The 14,137-nt window shown below is 37.2% G+C and overlaps 1 long non-coding RNA gene across 1 annotated transcript; it reads left to right on the top strand.

Annotated features, from left to right (window-relative positions):
- The first annotated feature begins 1,247 nt into the window (after nt 1-1,247).
- Nucleotides 1,248-2,642, top strand: LOC145815379 (uncharacterized). Its single transcript, XR_014358318.1, has 3 exons — nt 1,248-1,321; nt 2,197-2,331; nt 2,519-2,642. It is a non-coding gene; the product is annotated as an uncharacterized LOC145815379 (long non-coding RNA).
- The last annotated feature ends 11,495 nt before the right edge of the window (nt 2,643-14,137 follow it).

Genomic DNA, 14,137 nt, shown 5'->3' with positions numbered 1-14,137 from the left:
CTAAAAGAAATTTGGTCAGGAAAGGTTCTATTTTCAGCTACTAAGAATAATTTAGTCGATATTGATGTTACTTTTGGCGACTAATTTAAGTTTAGTCATTGAAAATAGGATTTTGGGCTACAACAAAAAAAATCTTGGTCCCTACATGTACAATCTTTAGCTACTAAAAATAATTTAGTAGCTAAAGATGTTACTTTTGGCGACTAATTTAAGTTTAGTCGTTGCAAATAGGATTTTAGGCTACAAAAAAAATTTTGGTCCCTAAATGTACAATCTTCAGCTACTAAGAATAATTTAGTCGCTATTTATTTAACTTCTACTGACTAAACTATTTGGTCAGCAATTGTAATTAAGTTTTGGAGGAAGGATTCCCAATTCAATAATGCTAGGTATCATGAAAAGTCTTCAAGAAGATTCTCCATCTTTGGATTAGTTTATAGTGTTTGTAGTGTTTTGTTGTATGTTATACAATCACCCTTTTGGATGGATTCCTAAAACAATTAGCAACTAAATTATTCAATTTGTCGGGAAAAACTAGTTTTATTTTGTTTTGGCGACTAATAGACACTGGTCGGGAAAAAACTAAACCTAAGAAATTAAAAGTCCAAGGTCGATCTGTCTCACTCTCATTTATGCCTCTGTGTCACTGTCTCTCTTATTCTCGCCTCATCCCTCTGTGACTTTCTCTCTCTCACTCTCGCCTCTGCCCTCATTTCTGTCGATTTGTCTTCGTCTGTTACACGAGCACCACCACAAGGGTTACACGAGCACCACAGTTGCTTCCAGGTATATCTCCTCTATTTCGCCCTTTCTCTATCTCTCTCTATTTGTCTCTGTGCCTTCCTCTCTCTGTTTTCCTCCATTCGGAACTGTGAGGCACCAGATGTTGAAGAAGTGGAACAAGAATTGTTCCTTCCATCTCCATCAACCTCTTCATTACAAAGATCTTGTGTATTATCCATCTAATTCACTGCAAAACCACACTACACCCAATAATCAAACCACTAGTTTTTGAAGCATTGTCGTTTGGTGATGATGAACAGACCTTGCTGAATTGATTGGAGTTTAATAATCGACCCAGTCCCAACCTTCTTTTCCATACTCCATCTATGAGGATGTTGGTCATGACCCATTAACAAACATAGCATCTATTCCCATTGAGTTCCGTTCATTGACTCACCCACAAAAACTACTTCTTTCCCTCTAATCAATACCAGAATTTTTGTTGCATTGAACCTAAGAAAAATAACAACCTTCTCTCTCTCTTCTTTCTTCTTCTCTCTCTAATTTCAATGGCATTAGATTGAACACCTCTATTCAGGTACCCCTCTCTCTCTCCTCCCAATCTAGTTTGGTAGAACTATTGTGTATACCTCTTTGTGTTTTTATTTAATGTTTCAACTGTTGAACCCAAATGAGTTTAACTGAAATGCTTGGGTAAATCACTAAGTGGGGTTAATTGGCTCAAATTTTAAGCATCTCATATTAGCCAAATGAACCATTGCTACACTTTTTCACATGTTGAGTTCAACTTCAGGCAATTGAGTATAACACCTTAGCACCTTAAAAAAGAAAAGAAAAAAAAAAAAAAGACACAAAAATTAGCATAATAGGACAGATGGTTTGGTCATGTACAATGAAAACCTATAGATGTAACCATAAGGAAGATGGATGTGATCACCACATATGAAACTGAATGCAATAATAAAAAAAAAGATATGAATTTGTTTAATCTAACTGAGAATATAGCTTTTGACAAAGAAAAATGACGAAAAAATATTCAAATACCCCACTTGATTGAGAAATAAGGCTTAATTTGGTTGAGTTTGGTTTGGTTTGGTTTGGTTTGATTTAGGAGAAAAGCAAAACCTATCATGATCTAAGATTGGTGACTGACAGTGATACATAATTTTGACTATCAAGAGCACAATGAGTTTGTTCTATGTAATGTGTGCATTCATTCAAAAACTTAATGAAGTTAATGCCTCTCATCAGTTTCATTAGCAAACAAATTAGTTGGTTTATTTAGGCATCATTTGTCACAGGGTTTTGGAAGAAAAATTTTCTTCTTCTAAAAGCAAGATCTGGCTTATTTTTGTTATAGGAGTTGAGAATCACACACACTGCACATGTCCTACTCAGTGTTTCAAGCAATTTATGTATTTCTTAATTTATTAATATCCATATCTCATGCAGTATAGAAGAAAGGTATGGCAACCAAAAGGAGCGTTACACGTTTCAGCATCAAGTGCCAAGAAAATCCTGATAATGGGAGGGACCCAGTTTATTGGTGTGTTTTTGTCAAGACTTCTTGTAAAAGAAGGCCACCAGGTATGAACCCTTCTATTTACATTTTAACATTTAGATGTACTGATTTTCTTTTCCCAATTGTTTTAACTTTCTTAACAATCTTTTCCACCTTATGGTGTGCAATTAAAATTGGGTTGACAAATTACTAAGATTTATATTTGATGACGTCTTTGACTTTTTAATAAACAAGTTTTATATCATAGTGCAGGTGACTCTGTTCACAAGAGGAAAAGCAACCATTACCCAACAATTGCCTGGTGAATCAGAGAAGGATTATGTTGATTTTTCTTCCAAGGTTATTAATTATGGCATATACACTGGAAAATTCTATTGGCCTTTTTGATTAGTTTCATATTTTTCTTTGTTGATGAATGAAATATTGTATTCTAAGTGTAGATCTTGCACTTGAAAGGAGATGGGAAGGACTTTGAATTCGTGAAAGCCAGTCTCTCAGCTGAAGGCTTTGATGTTGTTTATGATATTAATGGTATGCATTGCAATAACTTTTGCTCCTTATGCAATCCACACAATGTGTCTTATCTATGTGCTTATTTTAGACTTGTTAATTATGTTCTAGTTTTTGTTATAAAATTTGGAGTGTTTAGATTGTTTTAATTGTTCTAGTTAATTGCTTTGATAGCCTTCTTAATATCATATATGGAGTTTGTGTTACATTAATTGGGTATTGTCATTCCTGTCTTGTTCATCATCTATGGCCACCCTTTTACCATTTAATCTTAGAAAAGTAAATTGCTAAAGTTAAAATTTGTGTGTGATAATTCTTTGAGGATATGGCTTGCGACACATTCTTGAAAATTGTTCAGAAGTGCAAGCGTAAATTTGTTATTGTACAGGTAACATTATTTTAATCTTGTTGGTCAAATGTCAATTTTCCATATTGGATATAACTTTGAATGTGTCATGCTTTTCTTTTATTGTTTCCAGCTTGGAGAAAGCAAACCATTTGTATCTAAGCTTCTAACTGTAGAAGTTGTATAGGAAATGAAAATATCTTTGATAATAGATCTTGAGTATAGAGTTTCCTATTTATACAATATTAGAGTTTTTTATGTAGCTATACTATATCTAACTATGTAACTGAAAGTAGTTGTAACAGTCTTGATACAACTGAGCTTAACATCTAATGAATTACAATGCTTGAGCCTCGTCTATTTGTTCTGCTTGTGTAGCTGATATTATCTCATCAGGCCCCCGTAAGCAAAGAGGGGAGGCACAAAGCATGAGCTTGTGTTGAAGGAAAGTAAAGCGAGCATAAGAAAGAGTCTTAGTGAAGATATTAGCAAGTTGGTCAGAAGAGCCAACATGTTTGACAACAAGTTTCTTGGATACACTTTGTTTTACTACAACAGAATGCACAATTTTTTAATTTTATTTTATTAAATTTTATTTATTGTGTTAGGTCCTTTAGTCTTGTCAATCTCATGAACAAACATGTTTTTATCGAGTTGTAATTTTTCTAAGTTTTTTTGTCTTGCTTGCTCGAGCGAAGGAGTTCTCGCTCGAGCGAAAGCTGCTTCTGTAAAAAACCTGAGGATGATTGGACGCTTGAGCGCAGGTAGCGTCGCTCGAGTGAGGCCACTTAAGAAAAACATGCGTTTTTGGTTCCTCGCTCGAGTGAGAGAGTCTTCGCTCGAGTGAGCTTCGTTGCCCAGTTTTCTATAAGTACTTGTTTTAGTCCAAAACGAGGATTACGTTTTAGAGATCTACTTTAAGGTTTTTGGGGTTTTCTTTTGGAGTTTTTTGTGAGTTTTCCTTGATGATTTGATTGACTATTAAACTCATGTTTTGAGAAGCACACATCAAGGAGATTGATTGTTCATATTCAAAAGTGTTCTTCTTCGGTGGAATCCAGCGATTCAAGCGTGGAGTATCAAAGGAGTTTGATACTATACGTGGTCATTGATTCGACGATAGAAGTTGTGGATTCAACTTCAATCTAATCAATTCCGAGACGAAGGTTGCAGTGAGAGATATATAGAAGATTTGAAGACAAATTGGAAGTATTTGGGTAATTTGTTTGTTATCTTTGTAATCTTTCTTTCTTCAGTAGTGGATTGATTAGTGGCGTTTCGCCCGTGGTTTTTTTTATCATAATTGAAGGTGTTTCAATTGTGGTTTTTCCACGTAAAAATCGTTTGTGTTGATTTATTATTTTTCGAAAACAATAATCTAAATCACTCTCGTAAGTGCTTGATGATTTAGATTGTGAGTTTTATTTGATTGGGAATTGGAATAATTAAATCTTGATCTAATCACGAATCATTTAGGTTTTTCAATTGGTATCAGAGCAGGTCACTCTTTGTTTTTATCCAAAGCTATAGGAGTGTGATTTTGTGTGATTGGTGATATGGATTCAATTCATGAAGGTAACTCGACCCATAGACCTCCGTTACTTGATGGTACAAACTATTCTTATTGGAAAGCTCGTATGAGAGCGTTTTTAAAATCTATCGATGAGAAAGTTTGGCACTATGTGATCTATGGGTGGAGTGAACCTATTGTCACCATTAATGGTGTTGATATTCCCAAACCCCTTGATAAATGGGACGCATTAGATTATCAAAACTCAAGTTGGAACAGTAAAGCTCTCAATTTCCTTTTTTGCTCTGTCACACCTGAAGAGTTTTGTCGTATTTGTGTCACGACCCGAACCCGCCCTTATGGGTTTAGCGACGTAACCGGCCAGTAATCTTTGGATTACCAAAGGCCTCTTAGCATAATAACATATAGTTAGGGGCTACGGAAGTAAATACATAAAATATACATAGTCCATCGAGTTGTGCAGACATACATGAGACTGATAATTTTAAACTTTTATAATCATACGAGTGACGTCATAGGTACAGCATTTACACGTCACTAACAAGTACATACAAAAGGGGAACTTGTTCTTAAAACAAAAGGATTAGTCTTGAACATTTACATTAACATAGCTACAAAACATGACATGATCTGGAACCTCCTCGGGAGGCGCGAAGGGTGGCTGACAACACAAAAGTACCCTAGGCATCAACTTAAGCCTGATCACGAACCTATTCACCGACATACATAATAAATAACTAGTGAGCGGAGGCCCAGTGAATAATGAATGATGTCTCAATATCATAGTTGAAATAAAACAATTTACATTCGTATTCTTGTTCTGAGCATGTAGACAAAAGTCAGAGTTCATACTTAATCTTTTGTATACGTTTATCTGTACTAGTAGATCTTACACAGAGTGACTTAAATTTTACTTGTCAATTCCATAGAAGAACCTCCGGCCGGGTAATGATAACTTGTCAGTCCCATATAAGGACCTCCGGACTGGGAACTTGTATACTTGTCAGTTCTACTTAGGAACCTCCAGCCGGGTACAGATAGCTTGTCAGTTCCATAGAAACCTCCGGTCCGGGAACTTATAACATACTTGAATCATAACATCATGTCACTTATAACGTACTTGAATCATGGCATACATCACTTGCAACATACTTGAATCATAGCATAGCATCATAAATGCTTGTTAGTATCGGACAATCATTCATAGTATAAAACATAGCATTTCTTTCAACAGGTCTTACTTCGTATACAGAAAATACATAAAGTTGAATATAGCTTTACTAAGTTATTACTCACAGATAATAGGCGTCGTAAGTAGGCAATTCAACTTTCCTGTGGCACTTGACCTACACAGTTACAAAACGAACATATCCCGAATTACACACCCGAAAATAATAACTTGGTCCTTTCTTGTTCTGGTGTGTACCTATATCATTATCCTCATTATGGGGTCTTAATCATGGCCTAGGAATGCCTAGGATGGAATGAGGATGCAAAAATACACTTGAAAACATTACTCAAATTTTGCTGAAAATAGGGTCCACGCTCGAGCGTGGCTTTCGTCGCTCGAGCGGACATGCAAGATGTGAAGGTTCGCTCGAGCGTGACTTCCCTCGCTCGAGCGGACTGTAAACTTTGGAAAAAGTACTGGTTGCATGTTTTTTACGCTCAACGGACGCTCGATCCTCGCTCGAGCGTGAGACTCAAACCTATGCTCGAGCGTGAATTCCCTCGCTCGAGCGGACTGCAAAACATATGAACTTCTGGGTATATGCATTTCACGCTCGAGCGTGACTCATGTCGCTCGAGCGGAAGTGCACGTACTCAGAGTGCTCGCTCGAGCGTGAAGTTCCCCGCTCGAGCGTGGATCAAATTTCTGGAATTTCCAGATTTGATCTCCAAGCTTCAAGTTCAAACCAAACACCTCAAACTCAACATTTTGGGGCCAAAACTTTAGGAAATTCATAAAAACTCATAAAACAACATGTTTAAAGAATCATTTCAAGAAATCATGGCCCAATGGCTTGCCAATTGTGCAAAATTCAACTTGAAACTCAAGAATAATTCATGAACATGACATGCGTGCAATTCTTTAGACCAAAGCTTCTCAAAACATAATCAAGTGTTACCAAACAACATGAAACTCATTGTTTTCCCAAAATTGAGGTGAATTGGAGACATGCATGAGGAGATTCCTTGAAAACACTTTCAAAGCTCCATAAAATGCGCATGCACATATGAATTTATTCTTAATTCCATTCTTTATTTCAATTCTTATGTTAATTCATCTATCACCATTGATCTCATGCATTGATCAACTAAATTACAAAACTAAAGACTAAAATTCTTACCTAAGGCTCTCAATTCACAAGTATTGAAGTTGTAGCTTTCAAATCTTCCCCAAGGTCAACAATTCCAAGCAATCCCCTCTCATCTTGCTTTTGATCTCAATTTTCTTCCCTCTTTCACGTTTTTCTACTAGAATGGGCTCAACATGTATTCAAATGGATGAAAAGATGAGTGGGGCTCATAAAGAAATGGTGTTTTATTAGTTTAAGTCATAGGCAATTAAGTGGGATTAAATTAATCATATTTAATTGTTCCGAAATGAATTTTTAATTGAACCTACCATAAAATTCTTAAAATTCTAATTAACACATAAATCAAATCTATTTCTGTATCGGATGCCGATAAGGCCTTTAATTCACAAACCGAAACTAAAAACATGAACAGATCTTCCTACGCTGAACAGATAAAACATAAAATAATGCAATGCACATGAAATCAACTTAGGATTTCTTCTTAATTACTTGTTAGGCACACTTAAGCATGAATGAACGTTAATTAAGGGTCGGGGTTGTTACAATTTGTACGTGTGAGGTAGCAAAAAAGGCTTGGGACATTCTTGAAACGATTCACGAGGGTACTACTTTTGTTAAAAGGTCAAAACTTCATTGTCTCACCTCTGCCTTTGAAACCCTTTTTATGCGTGATGATGAGACGTTTGATGATTTCTATGCTAAACTTAGTGACATCGTGAATTCCTATTTCACACTCAGTGAAAAAATCCCTGAAGCTAAGGTTGTTAGAAAAATTTTGAGGTCTTTATCTGAGGGGTTCTAATCAAAAGTGACAGCTATTGAGGAGGCTCAGAATGTTGATACCCTCAAGCTTGATCAATTGGTTGGAAACTTGTAGACTTATGAAGCCCACCAGATTTCTAAGAAAAAACAAAAAGATAGTGTGGCTTTCACTAGTGCTCATGAGACTGCAAAAACTCCTGAGACTGAGTTTGATCTAGAGTCCGAGATGACGGCTATGTTTACTAAACAATTTAAAAACTATTTAAAGAAAAAGAAGCCTAATTTCAGAGACCCTATTTCAAAAGACAAAAGTAATGATAAACCCAAAAATTTTCCACCAAAACTTGCTCCAAAAACTGAAAAGAAGATGGTAAAGGGGCAAGGGGTCAAGTGTTATGAATGTCAAGGGTTTGGACATATTACTCTTGAATGTCCATCGAAAAAGAATCGGAAGAAAGTCTATATAGTGACTTGGGATGATGAAAGCAGGTCGGAGCAAGAACCCGAAGAAACTGAATCTAATGAAAATGGAGATAGTGCTTTCATGGCATTCTGGTCCACTTTCACTCAACCTCTTCTGAAGCCAGTGGAATTTCCTCGTGGTCAGAATCTGCACCGTACTCCCACCTTTGATAAGAGTAATTACTTATATTGGAAGATCAGAATGAGGGCATTTCTGAGAGCTTTCGACGCGGAAGGCTGGCAAGTCATTGAAGAGTATGTTGAAAGTGCTAACAATCCGAACAATTAGAGAGTTCTGATTACTATTCATGAAGCAATTTTTGATGAAGAACAACAATGAATTGCTCACTACACAAAGGCCAAAGATGCATGGGACATTTTAAGCCAATTTCATGAAAGAGGAGAATCATCTTCACCACCATCTATCACTTTCCCTGTCTTAGTTGCTCGACTGGATGAGGTTAAAGCGAAAAAGGAGCAAAAAGAAGATGATGAAACACCAGAAGACAATGATGAGATTGATGGTGATGATCTACAACAAGCTTACGAAAAGCTTTACGACAAATCTCTGAATTTGTCCAAGATCAATGACAAACTCACCCTCAAGCTCAAAGCATGTGAAAGCGAGAATGTCAAGCTAAAAAGAGAACTTGTAACAGCAAAGTAGAAACTGAATCCAGTGAAAATGGGGATAGTGTTTTCATGGTATTCTGGTCCACTTTCACTCAACCTCTTCCGAAGACAGTGGAATTTGCTCGTGGTTAGAATCTACACCGTGCTCCCACTTTTGATGGGAGTAATTACTTGTATTGGAAGATCAGAATAGGGGCGTTTCTGAGAGCTTTCAACCCGGAAGGCTGGCAAGCCATTGAAGAGTATGTTGAAAGTGCTAACAATCCAAGCAATTAGAGAGTTCTGATTACTATTCGTGAATCAATTTTTGATGAAGAACAACAACGGATTGCTCACTACACAAAGGGCAAAGATGCATGACACATTCTGAGCCAATTTCATGAAAAATGAGAGTCATCTTCACCACCATCGATCACCTTCTCTACCTTAGTTGCTCGACTGGATGAGGTTAAAGAGGAAGATGAGCAAAAAGAAGATGATGAACCATCAGAAGACGATGATGAGATTGATGGTGATGATCTACAATAAGCTTACGAAAAGGTTTACGATGAATCTCTGAATTTGTCCAAGATCAATGAAAAACTCACCCTCAAGCTCAAAGCATGTGAAAACGAGAATGTCAAGCTAAAAGGAGAACTTATAACAGCAAAGCAGAATGTCATCAAGATCTCTAATGACAGGCAAGACCTATGTAGGAAACTTCTATCTTGTGAAACTGAAAGGAATGAACTCCTAAAAGTATATTCCACATATGAAGAGAAGAGTGAAAGCCTTGAGATGTCATAAGCTACATTGGAAGAGATGGTTTGTCATAAAGATAAAGAACTTAGAATTGCTAAAGCCACAATTTCCATGTGGAACAAAGGTTTCAAATCATTAGAAGACATCCTCGGGTCTCAACAAATGGGTTGTGACAAAAGTGGGCTAGGCTATGGTATTGCGACAGCTCACAAGGGACATGCCTCTACATCTCATGACCTAAAGACTCAAGCAAAGGGAAAACTGAAGGTGCACCAGGGTGATCCCTCTCTTCATCTCCCTAACGGGGGTAAGATCAACAAAAGAGAGGTAAAACCTGTTTTTATTTGTTATCATTGTGGTAGGTATGGCTACATTCGTCCTTATTGTTTTGAATTATTTGGTAAGGTGTCTCAAAAGGATAGAAATTCTAATACTTTTTGGATTAGGAGACAACCTTACATGTCTAGGCAGAACACCAAGATTCATGAGGGTGTTCTCAACGCTAAGACATTTACCAAGACCGTCAGTCCTGATTTTGTTAAGACCAAAAAGATATGGATGAGAAAAGATGACTTGACTTTTTTAGTTGTTCACATTACTCTAAAAGCATATGACTCACACATGTGGTATCTTGATAGTGGGTGCTCTCGTCACATGTCAGGTGACAAATCCTACTTCACCTCCCTTGAAAAATATGAAGGTGAAATTGTTACCTTTGGAGATGGTGGCATTTCTAGAGTCATTGGTAAGGGCTCTATAAGTGTGGCTGGTCTTCCCAAGCTTGAAAATGCTTTACTTGTTGATGGCCTTAAAGCAAATCTTTTGAGTATCAGTCAAATGTGTGATTCCCACCATGAAGTGTTATTTTCAAAAAATAAATGTGAAATTTTGGATAAAAAGGGAAATACTGTCATGTATGGGGTTCGCACATCTGATAACTGCTACGGATTGTTACTACTAATAATATCACTTACCACTCAGCCATCATAAGTAACATTAATATGTGGCATCAAAGGTTAGGTCCCATGAATTTCAAAGACCTAACTAAGATAGCCAACAAAGAGCTTGTAAGAGGCGTACCTAAGCTGGGTAAGAATTTGAACCATGTGTGTGGACCATGTCAACTTGGAAAGCAAACCCGTGCCCCTCATAAAAAGGTGAACATCTTTACAACCAAACGTCCTCTTGAATTGGTTCACATGGATTTAATGGGACCCACTCACACTGAAAGCATTGGAGGTAAAAGATATATTTTTTTAACTGTTGATGATTTTACTTATTTTTCATAGGTAAATTTTTTAAGAAAAAAATCTGATACGTTTGATACTTTCCAGGTTTTAGTCCTTAAAATCCAAAATAAACAAGGTGTTTCCATTGAGCGTATCATAAGAATCCGAACTGATCATGGTCGTGAGTTTGAAAATAGTTCGTTTTCGAATTTTTGTGATATGCATGGAATTAAGCATGAATTTTCTGCACCTATTACTCCATAACAAAATGGAGTTGTTGAGAGGAAGAACAAGGTTGTTTAAGAGATGGCTAGGGTTATGCTTCTTAGCAAGAAAGTTCCTCCAAAGTTTTGGGCTGAAGCCCTAAATACTGTTGTTTATGTCATAAATCGTGTGTATTTAAGGCCCGGCACTTTACAAACTCCATATGAATTGTGGAACGGATTGAAACCTAATGTAAAATACTTCAAAACTTTTGGGAGCAAGTGTTACATTTTCAAAGATAGGGAGCCTTTGGGCAAGTTTGACTCCCGAAGTGATGAAGGTATTTTTCTAGGGTATTCAACCGCTGGTAGGGCTTTTCGAGTCTATAACCTGCAAACTTCATTTTTAATGGAATTGATCAATGTGGTTATAAATGACACAGGTTCTCTTACTTCAGCGAAAAATGAGGAAGAAAATGGTGAGTCTCCAATCTTGGATACAGAACCACAAAGTCAAAGTGAAATTGAGGTCCAAGCACAAGAAGTTGAGACAGCACCAACTTCTTAGGTAAGTCAGAGTCCAAAGAGTGCACAGAGAGACACCACTTCTGATGCTTCTGTCACCACAAGTCCTAAGTTCAAACCATCAGCAAGAGTGAAACTGAATCATCCAACTCAACAGGTGATTGGGAGTGTCTCAGATCGAATGAAAACCCGAAGACAAATTCGGGATGAGGTATCTCATATGTGTTATGTTTCGTTAATTGAACCTAAGAATATAAAAGAGGCCTTACTAGATGATAGTTGGGTCAATACTATGCATGAAGAATTAGGTCAATTTAAACATAACAATGTTTGGACTCTAGTTCCCAAACCTAGAGACATGAATGTGATAAGTACCAAGTGGATCTTTAAGAATAAATCTGAGGAGAATGGTACTGTGGTTAGAAATAAAGCTAGGTTGGTTGCTCAAGGCTACACAAAAGTAGAGGGTGTCGACTATGATGAGACGTTTGCCCTAGTTGCACGTCTCAAATATATTCGTATTTTACTTGGTGTTGCATGTTTTCTTGGTTTCAAATTGTATCAAATGGATGTGAAAAGTGCCTTTTTGAATGGGTACTTGAAAGAAGAGGCTTATGTTGATCAATCAAAAGGGTTTGAGGACCCTAAATGTCTAAACCATGTCTAAAAGTTAGACAAGGCTTTGTATGGGTTGAAACAAGTCCTTCGGGCTTGGTATGATAGACTTATTACCTTTCTTCTTGATAATGACTTTCAAAGGGGTAGCGTGGATAAGGCTTTATTTGTGAAACATACTGAGTCTCATGTTCTTGTTGCTCAGATTTATGTTGATGATATTGTGTTTGGATCCATTGCTGATCATCTTGTAAAATATTTTTCAGATTGCATGACACATGAGTTTGAGATGAGCATGATGGGAGAGTTGTCTTGTTTCTTGGGTCTTCAAATTAAACAGTCTCCTTCAGGTATGTTTGTTTCTCAGACTAAGTATGCCAAAAATCTTGTGTCAAAGTTTGGTCTTGAGTCTGCCAAATATGCACGCACACCCATGAGCACCAGTCTTCACATTTCTAAATATTCCTCTGGTACTGATGTTGATCCTACCCTTTATAGGAGTATGATAGGGAGTCTTCTTTACCTCATAGCCAGTCGTCCTGACATTGCATTTAGTGTAGGTGTCTATGCTCGTTACAACGCCAGTCCTAAAGAGTCTCATCTTCTTGCGGTCAAACGTATCATTAATTCTAATGCCGACTGGGCAGGGTGTACTGATGATAGGAAGAGTACATCCGAGGGTTGTTTTTACCTTGGAAATAATTTGGTTGCTTGGCATAGCAAAAAGCAAAATGCCGTCTCTCTTTCGACTACTGAGGCTGAGTATATTACCGTAGGAAGTTATTGTGCACAAATGCTGTAGATGAAGCAAATGCTTCATGATTATGGGATAGATCAGAACACTCTCACTATTTTCTGTGATAACACAAGTGCCATAAACATTTCAAAAAATCCTGTCCAACACTCTCACACCAAACACATTGATATTCGTCATCATTTTATTCGAGAGTTAGTGGAAGAGGGCCTTATTGTTCTTGAACATATACCCACTAAGCATCAAAAAATTGATATTTTTACAAAACCCCTTGATCTTTCTTCAATTTGAGTTCCTTAGAAAGACCTTGGGTGTAGTGCTCAGTCACTAGGGTGTTACCTGTTCCTTGAGTAGGTGTGAGTGTTTTGCTTTTTGTGTGCTTGGATGCTATAATCTCATTGTCATTGATTCCTGTCATCTTTGCATCTAAATTTATATGAACACTGCTCATGCTGCTTACAAGATCTCATTCTTCTTTGTTCATAGCTCATTCTGAATGCCCATACTCATTGACTTCATGGTCTCATTTCGTACACATCCTTGAGATAAACTATTGCAGGGGTTTCCGCACAAGTGATCAAAGTTCTCTATGGACCACTAACAGTGTTTCTTGTACTTTTTTAGAGGAATTGACCTATACTTGTATATCATGGGTGATGTTGAGTCTCTTAACCATCCACCATCGTTTTTTACTTCCGCGATTTCTCCCTCAGTTCATTGAAGTCCGGGCATTAGGAAAAGGCTACCTTAGAGGCACCAACCAGGCCATCCTTTTTTATTTCATACTTCTCTGGTTTGGTCTCTATACTCTTGAGCGTGCATCCCACCAGTGAGTGCCCACAAGAAAGAAAAGTTGAAAAAAAAAGACTCATTAATTGAGGGGGAGCCTCCGCGTTTACTCAACAAAAACCCTGTGATTCTTAGTGGTTTAACTTTTCTCTGTGATGTTTAGTTACTCTTGCTAGAGGTCCAGCCATTCGATCACTATGAGGATTAAATCTAGCACTGTGGCCTCTCAAGGTTTGTACACACACGCGCATTCATTTTGTGAGCTCTCATGTTAGTTTTTGAGTTGTGTAATCTCATGTAGCTTATGATCATTGATTAAATTTTATCTAATTTGCTCATGATTATATCCTTCATATTGTTATAATTGCAAGTTTGCAGGCATCATGGTTTGTAGATTATTTCATCTTAGTATCACCTTTTTGCTATTGTGCTCACCTACTTGTGTTTCAC

Source organism: Camellia sinensis, unplaced genomic scaffold, assembly GCF_055761805.1.
Source record: "Camellia sinensis isolate YWXY unplaced genomic scaffold, ASM5576180v1 Unanchor2, whole genome shotgun sequence".
NCBI lineage: Eukaryota > Viridiplantae > Streptophyta > Magnoliopsida > Ericales > Theaceae > Camellia > Camellia sinensis.
Note: the sequence above shows the minus strand (reverse complement) of the source record. Positions and strands in the feature narration are given on the sequence as shown.